This window comes from Chiloscyllium punctatum, chromosome 20 (genome assembly GCF_047496795.1).
Source record: "Chiloscyllium punctatum isolate Juve2018m chromosome 20, sChiPun1.3, whole genome shotgun sequence".
Lineage (NCBI taxonomy): Eukaryota > Metazoa > Chordata > Chondrichthyes > Orectolobiformes > Hemiscylliidae > Chiloscyllium > Chiloscyllium punctatum.
Window position 1 is genome coordinate 42,073,363 of NC_092758.1, and position 22,108 is coordinate 42,095,470.

Here is a 22,108-nt window from a genome sequence, read left to right on the forward strand (position 1 = left end):
ACCATCAGATTTTGTCCAGTCTGGAAATCAATTCTTCTTCTTTATCATGCATGCTGGGAATCTGAAATAAAAACAGACAATGCTGGAAATACTCAGATAGTCTATGGAGAGAGAGAAAGAGACTAAATGTTTCATGTTGTGACTTTTCTTTCAGCATTTTCTGTTTTTTAATTTTTGCTCACCACTGCTTTCTGTTTTCTAGCACTCAGCCCTGTTTGTATCCCTGCTACATTATCTTCTCCTCATTAGACAGTCCCTTGGCACTGAAGAAGGCTTGTTTTCACGCTGATTTGATGGGTTGTGAAATAGGGGATAATTATGTTCAATGTGTAATCTGCAGACTCTGTTGCATGTGAGTAGGCTCCTGAAGTGTTGGATAAATAGATTGTTTGGAGATTTGTGTGCTCCCTCTGATACCTCTACTTGACCTCTGTACATTCTCAATAAAATCTCTCAACAAGCTTTGTGCCTTTCTGAATAAGAGTTTTCCATTTTGGTTATTCACAAACTAGGATCTCCCACTAATCTGAAGGAATGTTTGACTTCTTCAGGGATGTTTTTGAGGACATCACTAAAACATTTCCTCTGTCCTTGTGAAAGTCTCTGACTTGACCAAATTCTGAGTAGAGCAGTTGCTTCATTAGCCCAGTATCAGGCATACCAACAACATGCCCCATCCAGTGGTGTTGGTTCAGAATGAGGAGCAGTTAGTTTGGGAGAAGACAGTGCTATTAGACCATGGATTTGGAGGATTTTGCACAGATATCGCTGCTGGGACTTCTCCAGTGCAGTGAGGTATTTACTGTAGGTTGTCCAAGTCTGTGAATTGTACAGGAGTATGGAGATCACTGCTGCCTGATAAACCATGACCTTAGTTGCAAGGAGCTTCTTCCAGACTCACAATGCACTTTTCACCTTGTGAGAGGCATGACAGACATAATCTTCACTTCTCAGTGAATTCAAAAAAAAAGGGCAAGGAACAGCACCAACTGCTGTATGTGACCTTTTTCAACTGCATAAAAATTATTCTATCTCCGTTCTTCTTATCCCATTGGCTTTAACTTTCTGGCCAACTATGTTATTTAGTACTTAAATTAACCCCTTTGGAAAGCCATGTTCACCACATCAACTGTATCCGTTACCTCATCAAACACCTAAACCTACACAAAAACCATACTGGCTCTGCTTAATTACTCTTATATTTGTACCAGTAACTGGTAGTTTTGTCCTGGGTCATCATTTCTAACATTATAAAAAGTTTCCAGACCACTGAGATTAAATTGACTGACCTGTTGTTGCTGTGGTGATTCTTACATCTTTTGAATAAGGGTGTAAAATCCATTAGCACCATTTCTGTATCCGAGATGGATTGAAAAATGGCAGCCTCTGTAACATGTACATTTATTTTCTTCAACTGTGTCTCATGCAATCCTGATGGTTCATTAACTTTAAGTATAGACAGACAGTCATTCTAACTTCTTATTTATTGGCTTTTTACTCAATTATTATTCTACTTTCACTATGGGCTGAATTTTATAGGGTTCCCTTGGTCACGCTTGCTGGTTAAAAAATGTTGGTGGCGAGCTAACTGACCTATATTCCTAATGCTTGAAGCAGCATTACTTGCTTTAAGTGGATAATTCCAGTCTTATCTTAGAAGGGTGCTTCATATTAGAGAGCTCTCAGCTAATCAGAAGGCTGGCAGCTCTCTGCCACCTCCATGTGGCAAGGTAAGTCAGAGTCATGGTCCTGGTGATTGGATGCTAGGGTCTAGATTCAAGAGGCCACAGGGATGTGTTGAAGGGGTTATGATCTGGTGAAGTTACTTACAAAGGACACAGGAGACGACCATAGGATGTCCCCTACTCTTTGCTTGACAGCAGCCTGCACAACTAAAATTGCTGAACATCCTGAATGGTGCGGGCAACCTCCACCCCACCCTACCCCCCCACCACTTTGCTATGGGTAAAATACCAATGGTAGGTCAAGTCCAATTAATATTTACTTAAGTACTTCAAAAGGCCCAAGTCTAGGCAGGTTGAGTGATACCTCCATCATCTCTTGTAAAATTTGAGATCGATCAGGGCAGACTGGTCGGTGATGGGCAAGCAGTCTGTCAGATTTTTGAGATCCCTGCTCCTGCTTACCTTCAAACACATGGCTGGTGGAACATAATCCAGTCACATGATTTTGTTAACATCTTTCATGGGTGAGAGAGATGCCAGATATTAATACAGTAACATTAACTCTTTCTCTCTTCACAAATGCTGTCACACCTGCTGAATTCTTCCAGCATTTTTTCTTTTCATCTTCACAGCCTTTGTCTGCCTCATCTTACTCCTTATCTCTTTCATCCGGGTATTTCTGGTATTATCTATCTCACCCTTTCCCCCTTAGGGAATGTATCTGAACTGTATCCTTTATAAAAAGGTGTCCACTGTTCTCTAACAGTTTTGTTTGTTGATCCTTGATTTTAATTTATCTGTGTCAACTCTGTTATCACTCTTTTGAAATTAGCCCTCCCTCCAATAGTTAGCTTTATTCTGGATTGCTCCTGGTTATTTTCTGTTGCTAATCTAAATGTAATGATACTTCCAATGCTCCATACACATTCCCCATTGATGTTTGATCCACTTGGCTGCCTCTTTTTCTGGGATTCAGCAATGCCACCTTTCTCATTGAGTTGGAAACATACTAATCTGGAAATTTCTCCAAATGCACTTCAGAACTCTTCTCCCTTACACTACTTTTATTCCAGTCCATGTTTTAAGTAAAGGACCCCATTCTAACAACTCTTTCACTTCCCTGTAATCTCCCAACAAATTAGTTTCTCTACATCTTTCCCACTAGTTCTTGAGTGAATGGCATTTCAATTGGTCCTTAGCTCGAAGCAAATAAATTCTGTCCTTGATGCTTCGATGATGTCTTTTCTCTCCAGCTCTGTAATGCATTTCTTAATCAGTCCTGCCACTCCTACTCCTTTCTTTCCTGATGACTTGGTCTCCAGGAATATTTGTTGTCCTGTCCTTTCTTAAGGAATGTCATGATGATGATATGAACATCATATTCCCACAAGACTATCTGCCCCTGTAATCACCTCAACGAAAATATTTGTCTTGTCTCTGTTCAGGTGCACTCTCCCCCAGAACAGGTTTAACCGTCCTCAGAATCTAAAGGCCTCCTTCCTGCACCAACTAAGCATCCATCTTGTTATTCTCCTACTTCTAAACTCAATAACCCAGTTCATTGGGGATAATCCAGAGATTGCTAGCTTTGAGGTCCAGTTTACTCAAAATATTAAATCTGCATTCTCTCCACAGATGCTGTCAGGCCTGCTGAGTTTTCCAGGCAATTTCTGTTTCTGTTTCTCATTTCCAGCATCTGCAGTTCTTTGGATTGTTTTTCTTTCCTATATCCTGAAAATCTACCTGGATTTGCTACATAAAGCTCCCTCAATCTCTTCCACATTGTATACATCGTTTCTCCAGTCTTGCATTATCTACTGTATTTCCTATTTCTATTCCCTCTAGCACATGGCACGAGGACTAAACTAGAGATTGCTACCTATGGAGGTCATGTTGGTGAATTTCAATCCCAGCATCCTAAAAGCTGCATGGGATCTGCCAGGTAAAACTTCACTCAATCTCTTTCACATTGATTACTGAACAAGTCTGAAGTCAGCAAATTTAATGAAACAGATTTTTAAAAATATTTTTTAAAATAGAGTGATAGAAGTTATAGATTTGAAAAATGTACTATAATGCATAACAATATTTCATTCTACATTCTTTTAGCAATATGTGTGGTCGATGTATCTAGAGAAAAGTGAACTGGAAATTACCAGAGAATGTTATGCTTTCAAAAGGACCCTTATAGAATAAAATATGATTAACAAAATTTATCATAACACTTTGCATATAATGGTGAAAGTGAGGACTGCAGAAGCTGGAGATTAGAGTCAAGATTAGTGTGATGCTGGAAAAGCACAGCAGGTCAGGCAGCATCTGAGGAGCAGGAAATTTGACATTTTGGGCAAAAGCCCTTCATCAGGAAACTGCTTTTCCAGCACCGCTCTAATCTTGAATTTGTGTATAATGTCTATCATTAGTGTGATATGATGAGCTTTGAAAAAAAACCTTGAATATGCCATTGACTATTAATCCAGATACCCAGGTAATGTTCTGGGTTCAAATCCTAGAATAGCCTCTAGGAAGATCTCACCTTGCTTCTTACTTTATGACAATAGTGCCTTGCATTAGTGATTTGATAATGTGCTCCAAAATGATTTACTTAGCACAAAGAAAATATTTGTTTCTTTTCAAAACTGCACTACACAGTGTTTTCATTCACATATCTACCTGCTTTTATTTAAATACTAATGGAAGCTTAACTAAATCATTTGATAAAGTATTGTGCCACTACAGGAAGTGCCCTCTAATATTTTTGTTTTCAAGCACAGTGATTATTTGTATTGGTGATATCAATCCATTTTTCTCTTAACCCTTGTTTTTCTGTAATTTCTCCAGGGTATATTTCCCTCCCCACCCCTTTCTGCCTTTCACAAAGACCATTCGTTCCATGACCACTGGGTCAGGTCCACGCCCCCCAACAACCCACCCTCCCGTCCAGGCACCTTCCCCTGCCACCGCAGGAACTGCAAATCCTACGCCCACACCTCCTCCCTCACATCTGTCCAAGGCCCCAAAGGAGCCTTCCACATCCATCAAAGTTTTACCTGCACATCCACCAATGTCATTTATTCTATCCGTTGCTCACGATGCCGTCTCCTCCACATTGGGGAGATTGGACACCTCCTCGCACAGTGCTTTAGGGAACATCTCTGGGTCACCTGCACCAATCAACCACACCACCCTGTGGCCCAACATTTCAACTCCCCCTCACACTCAGCCGAAGACATGGAGGTCCTGGGCCTCCTTCACTGCCGCTCCCTCACCACCCGACGCCTGGTGGAAGAACGCCTCATCTTCCGCCTTGCAACACTTCAACCCCAGGGCATCAATGTGGACTTCACCAGTTTCCTCATTTCCCCTTTCCCCACCTCACCCCAGTTCCAAACTTCCAGCTCAACACCTCATGACCTGTCCTACCAGCCTATCTTCTTTTCCACCTATCCACTCCACTCTCCTTTGACATGTTACCTTCACCCACCCCCATCCACCTATTGTACTCTTTGCTACCTTCCCCCACCCACCCCCCTGACCTATCACCTTCATCCCTACCCTCACTCACCTAATGTACTTTATGCTACTTTCTCCCCTACCCCACCCTCCTCTCATTTATCTCTCCACCCTTCAGGCACTTTGCCTGTATCCCTGATTGAGGGCTTTTGCCCGAAACATCGATTTTCCTGCTCCTCGGATGTTGCCTGAACTGCTGTGCTTTTCCAGCACCACTAATCCAGGCCTGTGACCAGTGGAGTGCCACAAGGATTGGTGCTGGATCCTCTACTTTTTGTTATTTACATAAATGATTTGGATGTGAGCATAAGAGGTACAATTAATAAGTTTGCAGATGACACCAAACTTGGAGGTGTAGTGGACAGCGAAGAGGGTTACCTCACATTACAACAGGATCTTGACCAGATGGGCCAATGGGCTGAGAAGTGGCAGATGGAGTTTAATTCAGACAAATGAGAGGTGCTGCATTTTGGGAAAGCAAATCTTAGCAGAACTTATACGCTTAAATGGTAAGGTCCTAGGGAGTGTTGCTGAACAAAGACACCTTGGAGTGCAGGTTCATAGTTCCTTGAAAATGGAGTCACAAGTAGATAGGATAGTGAAGAAGGCATTTGGTATGCTTTCTTTTATTGGTCATAATATTGAGTACAGGAGTTGGGACGTCATGTTGCTGTACAAGACATTGGTTAGGCCACTGTTGGAATATTGCATGCAATTCTGGTCTCCTTCCTATCGGAAAGATGTTGTGAAACTTGAAAGGGTTCAGAAAAGATTTACAAGGATGTTGCCAGAGTTGGAGGATTTGAGCTATAGGGAGAGGCTGAACAGGCTGGGGCTGATTTCCCTGGAGCGTCGGAGGCTGAGGGGTGACCTTACAGAGGTTTACATAATCATGAGGGGCATGGATAGGGTAAATAGGCAAAGTCTTTTCCCTGAGGTCGGGGAGTTCAGAACTAGAGGGCATAGGTTTAGGGTGAGAGGGGAAAGATATAAAAGAGATCTAGGGGGCAACTTTTTCACAGAGGGTGGTACGTGTATGGAATGAGCTGCCAGAGGAAGTGGTGGAGGCTGGTACAATTGCAACATTTAAGAGGCATTAACATGGGTATATGAATAGGAAAGGTTTGGAGGGATATGGGCCGGGTGCTGGCAGGTGGGACTAGATCGGGTTGGGATATCTGGTCGGCATGGACAGGTTGGACTGAAGGATCTGTTTCCATGCTGTACATCCCTATGACTCTATGACTCCAGACCCACAACAATGTGATTTAATCTTAAATATCCTTTGGGCAGTTAGGGAGGGCAAAAAATGTTGGCGCAACCAATGAGTCCCAAATCATGTGAATGAATTTTAAAAATGCTTACAACAATACTATGGAGTTTTTTTGTAAGTTTAAGCCAAGTTCTGAAATATTTATTTAAAAATGTACCATCTCCGTCAGTCTGGTCCCAAAATGAGAGGCAACAGAAGTAATACCACAGGAAAATTAATTTCGAAGGCCTCAAAAATCCAACCAGGTCTGCCCTTCCCAATCAGTCAGCACCTGTCTACCTGTCAGACCCCTGCCACCAGGAGCCATGATGAGCCTAAAGTTTACCAAAACAAAAATCTACAAAGATTTCTCTCGACAAGGAAACATTATGGCTGGTTTGATGAAAGTGACCAAGAAATACAGTATCTAACCGAGAGTTGTTACTAAGTTTTCATTGACTGGAAATGCCATTACAGGAGAAGAGAAAAGCAGCATTATCACAAGTAGTTAAAGGTTGTGGTACTACATAAAATGCATGACAAAGAACAAAGAGTAGAAAGTGTGTAGAAAGAGGATCGAAGATCCAACAACTTGAGGATACCAATGACATATATGGTTTCTTCAGCACGGTCAAAAATTATCAAGGTCCAATCCGTCAAGGACTCACCCCACCAAGAGACAAGCATGGAAGGGAGCTCATCACGTACAGGGATACAATCAGCAGTTGCTAGAGAAAACATTTTGAAAATCTCCTCAATCAAGACTCTGTCTGTCTACGTCTCAAACATTCTTCACTCCATTTCTCAAAATCCAGTCTGGTTGAGTCTTGATATTCCCTTGATCTACAGCAAAGTTGGTGAGGCCATTTGACAACTGGAAAACAGCAAAGCTTATGAAACACAGCAGAGCTATACTCTTGGCACAGCTGAATAACCTCCTGTTCTTCAACTGGAAAGAACAACGCATGCCGAGGAGTCGTGGGGGCGCTGTGATTCTGACAAGCAAGCAAGGAGACCAGCCTGATTGCTATACCTTTAGTGGAGTCACTCTGCTGTCTTCCACAGGGAAGATCGTTTCAGGGATACTCCGAAACCTTCTCCTTCCAGTGGTGGAGGAACTTCATCGAGAGTCGAAGGATAGTTTTTGTCCATCACTCCATCCCTTCAAACAGCACTTGTCTCATACGTGACAAAGTCTGCAGATAGCACATTGAAATGATTGGCAATCAATCCCAATAAAATCAGAATGGAAACAAGACATCCTTGATCCTTTGGGACTGCCTAAGAAGAGTAAAAGATCACTTTGGGTATATTTGTAATAATAATAATTGCCGGTGTAGTGATAAAAGTTAATACAAAATATGTTGATGTAGTGCAGTAACTTTGTTAGACAGAAGTTGAATATCCGATATTTCATCAAATGTGAAAAACTATATAAATTATGTTTGAGAAAGGAATCTGATTTTTTTTTCTCTGACTGTTGAATTAATGATGAGAATGCAAATCATTTTTTCTAATTTAAAAATCAACATTCTCAGGAATTGTTCAATTATGAAGTTTAATGAAAACAAACAAGAATAAGTATTGCTCCTTTGTTCAAAGAACTCCACAAGGGGATTAATTAACCATAAGCAGCTCCTTCACTGGGCAGTTTGCTTCCTTGTTATGATTACTGACTTGGTACAATATTATATTTTAATCAGTAATCCAAACCAATGTCATAGGGCATTAGAGGAGATCTGATCTCTTGCGTCTCTCTCAACTTCCTCCCCTACTTAATGGTTGCACATGAATGAGTGAATGGAGTGAGTGATACCTTTTCACATTTTTCCTTGTCTGATGTTTGTTCGAAAAACAGAAAAATACTCAGCATTTCATTCAAGCCTGATAGTCATCAAGCTGAAAAGTTAACTTTCATTTTATCTCCACATGTCTTGTCTGCTGAGTATGTCAAAACATTTTATTTCAGATTCTCACATCTGAAGTACTTTGTCTTTTTTCCAATATTTGATTATTCAGTCACTGTTTATTACAGTAAAGTTGCACCAATCCTTACTACATTTGTCCTTTGCTCTCAGTGCATGAAATGTACTTGAGGGGAGTGTGGGTGGAGGTAATGGGTGGGATCTGAGCAATGTTACCATCGTGAGATTTGTAGCAGAATCGTAAGTTGGGGAAATCAGTCTCTACATCAAAAGCAGGTCGCTCCATCTTTTATGCTTTTGACAAGCAGCGTGGTGAGTTTCTCACAAGGCAGCAATGAGTTGCCAACTAATGGAGATTATTGTGTGCTAAATGCCATGTTAATGGCACAACTTGCCTTATTAGTATTTAACTTCCTACCTTACCTATTGTGCAAAACCAGCTGGACATCAAGACGACTGAACCTGGAAATCAGAGCAGGTACCTAGTGAATTCAGCATGCCAATTGCACCAAATGACTTTAATAAAGGTCTATAGCACAGCAAAATACTTTTCAGCCCATTAAGTCTGCGCCAGTCAAAAACAGTTTAACTATTCTAATCCCATTTTCCAACACTTGCCCCTTGCATTGCAAGTGTACATGTAAATAATTCTGCTTAAATGTTATGTGGGTATGTGGGTTTTTTGCCTCTACCTGAGAGTTCCAGATTCCAAACACTCTCTCTGATAGAAACTATTTTCCCTTGTACCCTCTCTTGACCTCCTATGCTGTGCCCCGAAATCTATATCCCCCAGACATTGATCCCTCCACCAAGGGGAAAGTTCCTTCCTTTCCACCCTGTCTACACCTCTTACAATTTTAAAGATCTCAATCATGTTTCCCTCAGTTTCCTCTGCTTCAAGGAAGCCAACTCCAGTTTATCCAAACTTCCCAGTCCAAACAACATCTTGATAAATCTCCTCTGTACCCACTCTGGTGTAATCACAGCCTTCCTATAATGTGAATTCCTGAACTGCACACAGTACTCTAGCTATGGCCTAACCAACTTTTTATACAGTTCCAGCACAATCTCCCTGTCCTTAATAAAGGCGAGTAAGTATACCAGTTGCAGCAATAAACCAGAAGAACTTTCAGGCCATTGAATCTGCTCCACCATTCAAGTTGATCAGAAAATCCTCAACTGCACTTTCCTGCCTTTTCCCAAAGACCTTTGATTCACTTACTGATTAAAAATGTGTTTATATTAGCAGTGGACATATTTAACAGCACAGACTTGGCAGTCCTCTGCAGTAAAGAATTCCATGGATTTGATTAGATTAGATTACTTACAGTGTGGAAACAGGCCCTTCAGCCCAACAAGTCCACACCGCCCTGCCGAAGCGTAACCCACCCGTACCCCTGCATCCATATCGACCCCTTACCTAACACTACGGGCAATTTAGCATGGCCAATTCACCTGACCTGCACATCTTTGGAGTGTGGGAGGAAACCGGAGCACCCGGAGGAAACCCACGCAGACACGGGGAGAACATGCAAACTCCACACAGTCAGTCGCCTGAGGCGGGAATTGAACCTGGGTCTCTGGCGCTGTGAGGCAGCAGTGCTAACCACTGTGCCACCGTGCCACCCACGTGCTATCCTCTGTGAGGAGAAATTGCTCCCCACCGGTTTTAAATGTGTCACCCCTTATTCAGAGATTAGGCCCTCTTGTGCTTGACTCTCCCGCAAGGGAAAACAACGTTTACACATCTACACTGTCAAATCCCCTAAAAATTTTAAAATAAAACAAAGAACTATGGATGTTGAAAATCTGAAACAAAAACAGAAATTTCTGGAGAAACAAGTCTAGCAGCATCTGTGTAGAGAAAACATTGTTAATGTTTGGAGTCTAATGACCGTTTTTCAGGTTCCAAAGAGTAAACCTTCTCTGCCAGAGGTATGAGGCTCATTACTTCCAACTTGCCTTACTGGTTATTGCCAACACAAAAGAAGGAAGCTTGATATGATTGTGAGTAATCCTCGGTCAAGACACAGATCAAGGGCTCTTGGCACAATAATTCAAGTGCAGGCTCTGATATTAGTTTAGGGGCTTAGAAATGGTCAGTTAGCTGGTTGGGACAGTTAGAGTCAGGATGCTCTCCTCATAGTGGGCAAGGAGACAAATATCAGGCAGCCCACTACCCGTCTTGAGTCTTTCTGCCCTACTGGCGGCTTCTTTCTTCCTTGAATGAGAATGGTGCAGGATTTAAGAGAGATGAAACTGGGTGCCACAACTAGAATTGTGGTGCAGGTGGGGATGTGTCCCAAGTGAGTGAGTGGGCAGTGCAGGGGTAGCATTGCTGGAGGCTGGGTGGGTGACAGCAAGTGATGGACAATGTTGCAGGCAATAGGGAGGATGGTACAGCATGCGACTTGCTGGAAATTGGCTGGAGTAGCAGAGACAGAGTGAGTGCGATGTGTCAGATGGGGACATATAACCTGACAGAGTGAAGAAGGTCATTGACCTTCATGCAGTGCTGAGCATTCTTTCAGCCATTTGAGAGATTGTTTTAACCCAGGTGGCAAACTCGGAGTGAGTTGGCATTGCCTGGTATTGTGGCTTTCACTGTTGGCCCTGGGGCAAGAGGAAATCCTGCCGCTGCACCAGTCTTCCCTCTTGATTATTTTTCTGGCTGTGGGGGCTTCTGAGGCACACCTGCATCACAGACCTCTGAAATCTGAAGTCAATGCCATGATCAGTGTTTTGACGACGATCACCATGCATGGAACATTGGAGTGGCTGTATTTGTGCACAGCCATGCAGAGTACCACCCCATCCTGGAGGATCTTCTAGTCCTTGTCTGCAAAGCAGGATAAAGTGAGGACTGCAGATACTGGAGACCAGAGTTGAAAAGTGTGTTGCTGGAAAAACACAGCAGGCCAGGCAGCATCAGAGGAGCAGGACAATCGACGTTTCGGGCATAAGCCCTTCTTCAGGAATGAGGCTGGTGTGCCAAGTGGGCTGTGATAAAAGGTAGGGGGGAAGGAATTTGGGAGAGGGGTGCCGGGAATATGATAGGTGGAAGGAGGTGAGGGTGAGGGTGATAGGCTGGAGAGGGGGTGGGGGCAGAGAGGTCGGGAAGAAGACCCTTGTAGAGGGAGGAGGAGAGCTTCTTCAAGGTAGGCATCCTTGCAAGAGGATTTGCAGTAGGTTAAGCTCCTTCCCGATCTCTTCGCCTCCCCCCCCCCCACCCCCCGGCCTATCACTCTCACCCTCACCTCCTTCCACCTATCATATTCCCAGTGCCCCTCCCCCAAATTCCCTACCCCCTACGTTTTATCTCAGCCCGCTTGGCACACCAGCCTAATTCCTGAAGAGGGGCTTTATGCCCGAAATGTCGATTTTCCTGTTCCTCTGATGCTGCCTGGCCTGCTGTGTTTTTCCAGCACCAGACTTTTCAACTCTGCAAAGCAGGATGCCAATTTCCCCTTCTCGAACTGTCCAGGACAAAATTCAGAAAGTATATAGGGCAGAACTAGACTGACAGGGTGTACTTGGTTACAATTCAGGCTTTTACAGACAGCACTGGCACAAGGAATACTGTTAAATTCTTGGCTATCTGCTCAGCAGCGAGTTGTTGCAGGAACAATGTGCCCCAAGATTGGGCTGGAATCAGATTTGGCAGGTGCCATAGATGTATACGAAAGTTAATGAGGTGAGTTTAGTAAATCATGGCACGAAAATTCACTAGGTCTGTGGCAGTAATCTTAAGACCACTGGAGCAGAATTAGGCCACTCAGCCCATCGAGTCTGCTCCGCCATTTGTTCATGGCTGATTTGTTTCTCAGGAGAAAGTGAGGACTGCAGAAGCTGGAAATCAGAGTCAAGAGTGTGGTGCTGGAAAAGCTCAGCAGGTCAGGCAGCATCTGAGGAGCAGGAGAGTCAATGTTTTGGGCAAGAGCCCTTCATCAGGAATGAGGGCTCTTGCCCGAAATGTCGATTCTCCCGATCTTCGGATGCTGCCTGACCTGTTGTGCTTTTCCAGCACCACACTCTCGACATTGATATGTTTCTCAACCCCATTCTGCTGCCTTCTCCCTGTAATCCTTGATCTCCTTACTAAGCAAGAACCTATCTATCTCTGTCGTTAAAAACACTTAATGACTTGGCCCTTAAAGCTCTCTGTGCAATGAATTCCCCAGATTCAGCACACTCTGGCTGAAGAAATTCCTTCTCATCTCAGTTCTAAAGGATTGCTCCTTCACTCTGAGGCTATACCCTCAGGTCCTAGTCTCTCCTAGTGGTGGAAATGTCTTCGCCATTCCCATTCTATCCAGTCCTCTGTACATTCTGTCAGTTTCAATCAGATCCTCCACCATCCTTCAAAACTCCAGTGTGTATAGACCCAGAATCTTCAACTGCTCCTCAAATGATAAGTCCTTCACTCATGGGCAAAAGAAAAATCAACAGAAAACAGACTTAGCCAATAAAATGTAAGATTGAGCCCAGTGTTCTGTACAGTGCTGATATTCTTTCCTTTTGAATAGGATTCCCTGTTGATCAAACAGATTAACATTGAAAAACTACAATATGCTGATCTGTCAACTTGTCCAATAGATTTGCAATAGCTTCAATATGGTGAAAATATGTAAATGAATGGAAATTGGTGGAGTTGTGTACTAAAATAGATTTCAATTATTAGAATGTCAGTCACACTTTTATTAACGGTTGAATCAGCGAGCAATGATTAAGATTCTTAATTTGTAATCCAAATACTCATGGAACCAATTTTAGACATCCAGTTTCATTACAAAATCACTTATCCATGATTCATTGCATTAAATGTTACTTCCTTGCTGGCTGCTGAGTGCCCTGGCAGCATTGTAGTACACCACATACCACAAGGGTAGCTTGACTGCAACTGTAAATCTGATTGTAGTGCATGAGGACAGACATCTCTGACTAGCCCAAGGACACATGCAATAGGACAAAGTCCTCAGAGTGATTTGCTGGCACTGCCATAAGAGAAATTATGTTTGAAGCACACTTTCAATTAAAATACTAAAGACAAATTCAGGGAATTCCAGTCATTATTTTGCTTTCAACTTCCTCCTAGGACTGAATGGCCAACTTCTTACCGAAAGGACCAAAATTAAACTCTGACCTAAACTGATATTACTGAAGATGCCTTTCTCTCTGAAAAGAATGTAAATTTCCAGTATTGACATATTTTACATATGCATAGATTTTAATATATATATTTATTAGAATAATTGCACAATGTTCTTTCTCCCCCTATGTAGATAACTGACCAATCTGAATTCTCACCCATTGGGGAAGGTGACATAATTCAAGATAGAAACCATACTATGACTATAATTAATGCTGAATTGCAATCGAAAAGCAGAAAGAGCTGCTTGAGAAAATAATGAAATTGGAACTCAAAATAATCTGAACTGTTCAACGTATTCCTTCTCAAAATTAGAATTCTGAGCCAAACTTATTGTGGATTAGAAATATATCACATTTTCATCTGGTGTTATGTGATTTTTAACTTTGTTCACCCCAGTCCAACACCGGCACCTCCACTTTCATCAAGAAGATTTTTAAAGCAATTTTTTTTATAGAATTTGCTAATTATTTTAAAAGTATTATGGAAAGATGTGATAAACTTTTAAAATAATTTTGAGTCTAACTACATTGTACAATAAAATGGTGAATTGTTCATGTCCTCTATCTTTTCTCCCATTGGGCATATTTGTGGAGAACATACAACTATTTCTTTGTTTGACTAAATTATAGTGAATTGCTTAGCATATTCATTGGATTTTCATTGTGGATTATTTTTCATTTTTCTTTCTTTTAATACTTTATCCATTCCAGATTTTTATGAAGCAGTATCCTCTCAAGACAACTGCATATCTTTACTCACTCGTTAGGCTCGTCAAAGATTGAAGATGATAACTGAAAGCGTGCAGGCACTGGCAGGCTCCAAATCATCAGACATGGCTTCAGCTATTGCAGAGGCATCACAAAACCCTTTATGCAGAGTCCAAACTGCAAACATCTCATGCTTCAGTTTATAGAAGCAACTGCCACCTGTCACCACAGGTACTCTTCTCATTTTGAATGCTTAAGCTCAGTTATGAAACCGGACAATCAAACCAACATCAGCAAGGGGTGTAAGATTTATATAACATTAACATTGTAAATTTCACACATTAAACATTAATCTTCTCACTTCTTTACTATATCGTTAATATTTGTAAGGCTGGCCAGTGAGAAAAAAACATTGATATATGGTTCCAATATTTTTATTTCTCTCATTATGGTAAGTCTCACAAAATTGAATTCTATTGACACCTTTCCTTATTTTATAAAGGAAAATTCAAGAAATGTAAGAGAGTTGGGAAACTAGAGGAATCATTACCAATTCTACACTTGTCTATCAGAATTTAGTTAGATCGTACAGGTTTCATTTAGATATTTTATTCCTACAGCTAATCATAACCAAAAACATATATTGCTGCGGCACAATATTCAGAAAAGGGATGTCTTACACAGTGACAAAATATAGATAAAAGCATTCCTTCAGACTGAGGGAGAAAAGTCATCAAAGAGTTGAGATCATCATCAACCTCCTCTATTCTTAATTAAATTCCAAATCTTCATGAAATTGGCAAATCATTGCTCTTGTATGTTTATATCAGAAAATGACTTGAGTCCAGTCAGCCTTTTGAAAATTATAACTCATCCAATTTAATTACTCTTCATTATATACTTTAGGTATAAAACTAATTATACTATGTGAATTATTTTTTCCACAATATTGTTGAAATGGTCATTCACATAATTGCTTTCTAAAATAAATATTAAAAGTCTGTTGTAACTAATAAAATAATATTTAACTGAACCATGCAACTACCCGATTTGTATAATATTATTGTGTAATAGAGTCACAGTCATAGAGATGTACAGCACGGAAACAGACCCTTCGGTCCAACTCTTCCATGCCGACGAGCTATCCCAATCCAATCTAGTCCCAACTGCCAGCACCTAGCCCACATCCCTCCAAACCTTTCCTATTCATATACCGAAATATTACATTAATAGGCCAAATTATTAGATGGAACTAAAACAATTTCATTGATGGCAATAATGGCAAAAGGTTGCCCACAGATTTGGAATAAAAAGTCAGAAGAAAATTGTGCTGAGATTATTCTGCAAATCCCAGTGAATATTATGAAGAAATGACAATGCAACATCGTTCAAATTCAGCTGAGTGTTGACTATGGTTGACCAATAAAATCGATAGAACACCTCTCATCTTGAAATACTCAAAATTTGGAGTGTCTACATCTTAAGAGGCTGATGTTTGAGTAAATTCAGCGGCAAATTCCAGCAGCCTTTGACCTAGATCTCCATAGTGACCACTGGCTGCATTTCTTTATGTTAGCTTTCATCTTTATTACCCCGTGCACATTTCTCCCTCAAGGATTTCAATGGTACGCATATTTCGACATTTTATTAAGAGTTGATTTTCATTTTAAAAGGCATTTGTGCATTTAGTGAAAAAGTAGTCAATGTCCCGCAGCTGAACAGATTCCTCCTTGCTTTTTGCTCACGGTTGCAAATAATACGCTGATCTGAATGAATCAAAATGGGGAAGTCTTATTTTGGTTCCGTTATTCTATTAAACCAGTTCAACATGATGAACATATGTCAAAAATGTCGCATTCATGAATTTAAGAGAAGATTCGTGATAGTTGTTGCTATGAAAGTACACTATTGGTCTAACCCTGTAATTTCTTTCAACACGGTAAACTAAATCGAATAGAAACCAAAGTTCTAACTGAATGTTTTGCGGGAGATCATTCATGTGGGGTGTGCAGTGCGCACAATATACACCTTCACACTTAAAACTTTGTATCGGAAATGTACTGTTCTGATTTGTGCCAAAGGAATAACAGCAAATCACAGCAAACGGCGGAACAAACAGCCAAACTCTAACCGTATCCGTATAAGACGAGGAAGAGGGCGCAAAAATTCAACAAGAAGGCAGAAAATTCAAAGAACCAAAATAGGATTCGGTCACAGCAGGAATGGAGTGGCAGCTTGCAGCAACCCAGTCCATCAACATTCCGACTACCTACAATGGCATCCTACGGCTCCAGTTCTTGTTGGAGCTCTGTCAACATTTCTTCCCGTAACAACTTACATTTCACACACAGTCTCCCAACAGGGAGTAATTACAACATTAACCATTAAAACTGCTGCTTATCTATTTGCTCAATGCTCCCTGTAAACTCTTACCGTAGTTGTGGCAATGACGAAAGTCAGGTAGTAAAGTCGACTTTAGGTGTACCTGTACTAACAAATCCTCTGATGAGGCTTCCTGAACAGAATGATCCAGTTCCCAGTACAGTTTTGTTTATTAAGGGCTCCGATTGTTTAACGCTGACGATCCTGTTTTCTAACAGTCTTTGGGTTCACATTCTTCAACTTGCCGTTCTACATGGGGAGAATGAGAAAGTGCTCAATCTCCCAGCAATGCTTAAAATGGCTTACTTAATACAATGGAAGTAGAAGCAGCTCAAATTTGCGGAAGAAGGAATGAACAAACACACCTCCAGGAGACAGCTGAGTTGCATGAGCGACGAGGCAGATCTCTGAAACAGGATACCAGGAAGGGAGGGTTAAACTCGGGGCTGGTCTTCTCGCCTATGCACACAGCCTTAAAGCAGAGATATTCACATGTGGGTGCTGAAAGGACGACCGACCTTTCGGTAGCTGACAAAGAGATCGCGCCGCTGAATAGTCCATAGCTTGGAACTGCTGACTGTCTCTTCGAAGGCAGGTGCAATTATTCCCCACACCATCAGCTGGCAATCCACACAGACTTCCCTCACTGCCTGCTGTACTACTGAAGCATGCATTCAAATTAGCTCATGCCTTCGGGGCAAAGGTTGCTTCACAATGGCTGTCTCGCACACACACATCTCAGCACAATTGCAGAGTGAAAGGCAGGCGAAAACAGATTATCCCAAAGCACTGTTTTCAATGGCTGGGCCAGACTCCCATAGAATAGATGAAATCAGGAGCTGTCCACAAAATGGTATCTGATTTTCTGGGCTAATAGCAGTTGTTATGAATAAATCAATATTTCAGTTGCTTTAACACCTTTGTATGCCAGACATACAGCAAACTGCTATCGCGAAGTGAAAATGTGTGAATTGCGAGAATTATCCTGGTAATTTCGTGAAATCCAATGTATTAAATTATACTATTCCCTTATAAAGCAATTGGGAATTTCATTCAAACTAGACAAGAATATATCGGAGTGTTCACTCAGAGCAAATGATCTACATAAAGATCTGTAAGTAAATCTCATGTGCCTGTTTGATTAAAGTTTAACACTGCCATTTCCTTTCCCGGCAGACATCTGCACATGCTCAGATCTCAGTGCGAGAAACAGACGGATGAATCATTCACTCAGCCTCAAAGCCTTTAAGCGGTTACTTCAGCTGATCAGTACCTTTGTAGGTGTGTATAAAAATAAGAAGCTAGCTTTATAATTATGACCACAATCATAAAACTAACCAAATATTGATTTGTATTTTGCAAATTATATTGACACAATATTAACTGCAGTAGAAATTTCAAGTAAACAAAAACACATTTCTCATATTGCAGAGAAGAGGATTTTTCTTCTGATCAATTTATGTTAATAGGAGAGGAAACTCGAGTCACACTATCAGTGCCGACTTTAGTCTCAAGCCACTTACAAAAATGAAATCTGAATATAGTAACTTCCACGTGCTGACCCCAGTGATGAACGACCAATAGTCATTAGGTCAACTTGTGGGCTGCTATTTTCTTACAGACCAAGGATACATTTTGTTTCAAATTGTGTTTTAAATCTGATTGGCAGGAGTTTTAAGTAGAGATAACAGTAACGAAGGGAAATACGGTATCTTTAAAAAAAATAGGATTGCAGAAAACTGAAGCTGAACAGAAAGTGCTCGAAAAAGCACAGCATTCAGCATTGGTGGAACGAACGGTTAAATCAGAAAAGTATCCCTAACGAAGCTTCAACTTCTTTCGTCGCTCCCTAGAAACAATGCAAATATTGAAACTGCTATAAATAAGAGTTTTACAAATTGCAGGCATCTTCCTTTGAGATTTTGAATGCCCTCGAGTCGTCTTTGGAACAGTGCTCACATTTCGCACTCGCAAAATTCAGTGCAGGGACAATTACCTTTAATTATTCTTGAAGCTTTATTTTGATTGTGTGCTGTTGGAAACATAAGATTTGGACAAAGAAGATGTTCTTAGAAGACAGTCATGTAAAAACTTTAAGTTGTAAATCTAGCATGAAGCTACCAATAAAAATTATCAACATTAATAGGATGAAGTTAGCAATTCTCTTCCCAACTAGCCACTTGAGGTATTTTACAAGAAAGATTTAATAACTGTAATTACTGCACAATATACTCAGTTATCGGCTTTTTATTTTCAGCTACAAAATGCTTAGATCTGCCAACACCTTCAGATGTTTACTAGTCATAGTTACTGCAATAGGCGAAAGTGAGGACTGCAGATGCTGGAGATAGAGTCGAGAGGGTGGTGCTGGAAAAGCACAGCAGGTCAGGCAGCATCAGAAATTCCTGATGAAGGGCTTTTGCCCGAAACGTCGACTCTCCCGTACCTCGGATGGTGCTTGACCTGCTGTGCTTTTCCAGCTCCACACTCTCGATAGATATCGTAATTCTATTTCCAAGTGACAAATGAAATAATAGCTTTTTTTCAAAATTGGTTCTAAAATATTGCAAGATTATTTTGTACTTGGCATTGCAAAATCAACTATAATCCTTGACCTGAAATATAATACAATGCTGCAAAAGCTCACTGGCGTGTCTAACAATAAATCTAAATGTTTTACACTTCCCTCATATTGTCAATGCCTTATATTAAATACCCGAGCATTAATAGCATGTTATTAGCTTGAAAAAATGTCATGCTTAGACATGTAGTCATGTTATCAGTGTTATTTGTCAAATTACTTACATGACATATTTCATGTCTTAAGAATCAATATATTAAAGATGTTAATATTTAATGAATAGCATTAACTGTTGTTATTTATGTGCAGATTTTAGCACAGTAATGTCATAATTAATCTTTCAAAGGAGTATTTAATTACAATATCAATATAATGCCACTTTGTATTTTCAGTTTCATTCATTTCTACTGAGTGGAAAGTGGATTTATCATGTTGCTTTTTTATTTGTCATATGTGAACTCACTTATTACTGGTGGTTCCTTTTGTTTTGTTTAATGATATGATTCTTATACAGTCAATGCCCTGAGCTCATGAATCCTATTGCAATCACAACCTAGCTTGTGTTTATTATTCAAATTTACTGACCTGTTTGACTTCAGTAAGGTGTCCAACAAGGTTCCCCATGGTAGACTGGTTAGCAAGTTTAGATCACATGAATACAGTGAGAACTAACCATTTGGATACAGAACTGGCTTGAAGGTTGAAGACAGAATGTAGTAGTGGAGACCTGGACTGGAGGCCTGTGACCAGTGGTGTGCCACAAGGATGGGTGCTGGGTCCACTGTTTTTCATAATTTATATAAATGATTTAGATGCAAACATTGGAGGAATTGGTTTAGTAAGTTTGCAGATGATGCCAAAATTGGAGGTGTTGTTGACAGCAAAGAAGGTTACCCCAGAATACAACAGAATAAGATGGGTCAATGGACCAAGAAGCGGCAGATGGAATTTAATTTAGATAAATAAATGGGGTGGCACGGTGGGTCAGTGATTAGCACTGCTGCTTCACAGTGCCAGGGACCTGGGTTCAATTCCAGCCTTAGGCGACTGTCTGTGTGGAGTTTGGATTAGTGGTGCTGGAAGAGCACAGCAGTTCAGGCAGCATCCAACGAGCAGCGAAATTGACGTTTCGGGCAAAAGCCCTTCATCAGGAATAAAGGCAGTGAGCCTGAAGCATGGAGAGATAAGCTAGAGGAGGGTGGGGGTGGGGAGAGAGTAGCATAGAGTACAATGGGTGAGTGGGGGAGGAGATGAAGGTGATAGCTCAAGGAGGAGAGGGTGGAGTGGATAGGTGGAAAAGAAGATAGGCAGGTCGGACAAGTCAAGGAGACAGTAACTGAGCTGGAAGTTTGAAACTAGGATGAGGTGGGGGAAGGGGAAATGAGGAAGCTGTTGAAGTCCACATTGATGGCCTGGGGTTGAAGTGTTCCGAGGTGGAAGATGAGGCGTTCTTCCTCCAGGCGTCTGGTGGTGAGGGAGCGGCGGTGAAGGAGGCCCAGGACCTCCATGTCCTCGGCAGAGTGGGAGGGGGAGTTGAAATGTTGGGCCACGGGGCCACCCTCCTCTAGCTTATCTCTCCATGCTTCAGGCTCACTGCCTTTATTCCTGATGAAGGGCTTTTGCCCGAAACGTCGATTTCGCTGCTCGTTGGATGCTGCCTGAACTGCTGTGCTCTTCCAGCACCACTAATCCAGTATTTGGTTTTCAGCATCTGCAGTCATTGTTTTTACCTTTGTGGAGTTTGCACATTCTCCCAGTGTCTGCGTGGCTTTCCTCTGGGTGCTCTGGTTTCCCCGCACAATCCAAAGATGTGCAGGTCAGGTGGATTGGTCATGCTAAATTGTCCATAGTGTTAGGTGCATTAGTCAGAGGGAGTTGGGTCTGGGTGGGTTACTCTTCAGAGGGTTGGTATGGACTTGTTGGGCCGAAGGGCCTGTTTCCACACTGTGGGAATCTAATCTAAATGTGAAGTGCTGCAGTTTGAAAAGGCAAATAAGGGCAGGATTTATCCACTTATTGGTAAGGTCCTGGGGAGGGTTGCTGAACAAAGAGACATTGGAGTGTAGGTTCTTAGTTCACTGAAAGTGGAGTTGTAGGTAGATAGGATAGTGAAGGTGATGTTTGGTATGCTTGCCTTTTATTGGTCTGTGCATTGAGTATAGGAGTTGGGAGGTCATGCTATTTCTGTACAGGACATTGGTTAGGCCACTTTTGGAATATTGTGTGCAATTCTGGTCCTTCTGCTATAGAAGGATGTTGTGAAATTTGAAAGGGTTCAGAAAAGATTTACAAGGATGTTGCCATGGTTGGAAGGGTTGAGTATAGGGAGAGGCTGAATGGGCTGGGGCTACTTGGGCGGCACGGTGGCACAGTGGTTAGCACTGTTGTCTCACAGCGCCAGAGACCTGGGTTCAATTCCCGCCTCAGGCGACTGACTGTGTGGAGTTTGCACGTTCTCCCCATGTCTGCGTGGGTTTCCTCCGGGTGCTCCGGTTTCCTCCCACAGTCCAAAGATATGCAGGTCAGGTGAATTGGCCATCCTAAATTGCCCGTAGTGTAGGTAAGGGGTAGATGTAGGGGTATGGGTGGGTTGCGCTTCGGCGGGGCGGTGTGGACTTGTTGGGCCGAAGGGCCTGTTTCCACACTGTAAGTAATCTAATCTAATCTACTTTCCCTGGAGCATCAGAAGTGATGCTCCAGGGTGACCTTATAGAGGTTTATAAAATCATAAGGTGCATGGATAGGGTAAATAGATAAGGCCATTTCCCCAGGATGGGGAAGTCCAAACCTAGAGGGCATAGGTTTAAGTTGAGAGGGGAAAGATTTAAAAGGGACCTAAGGGGTAACTTTTATCATGCAGAATGTGGTACATGTATGGAATGAGCTGCCGGAGGATGTGTTGGAGGCTGCT

General features: G+C 41.7%; 1 protein-coding gene across 10 annotated transcripts in view; it reads right to left on the reverse strand.

The window, feature by feature from the left end:
• LOC140492081 (ras-GEF domain-containing family member 1C-like) overlaps positions 1-22,108 on the reverse strand; it is a 227,913-nt gene that overhangs the window by 58,017 nt on the left and 147,788 nt on the right. The window contains exons 2-4 of one of the 10 annotated variants that reach the window (XM_072590769.1): positions 18,613-18,648; positions 16,668-16,865; positions 3-61 (exon numbers count right to left, since the gene is read on the reverse strand). The exons of 1 other annotated variant lie outside the window; for it this stretch is intronic. The gene's annotated coding sequence lies outside the window, so the exon portion shown is untranslated. Of the gene's footprint in view, positions 1-2; positions 62-1,289; positions 1,494-7,483; positions 7,626-16,667; positions 17,713-18,612; positions 18,649-22,108 lie in introns of those variants that run through there. 8 more of the 10 variants (XM_072590768.1, XM_072590776.1, XM_072590772.1 and 5 more) reach the window with 8 other exon arrangements.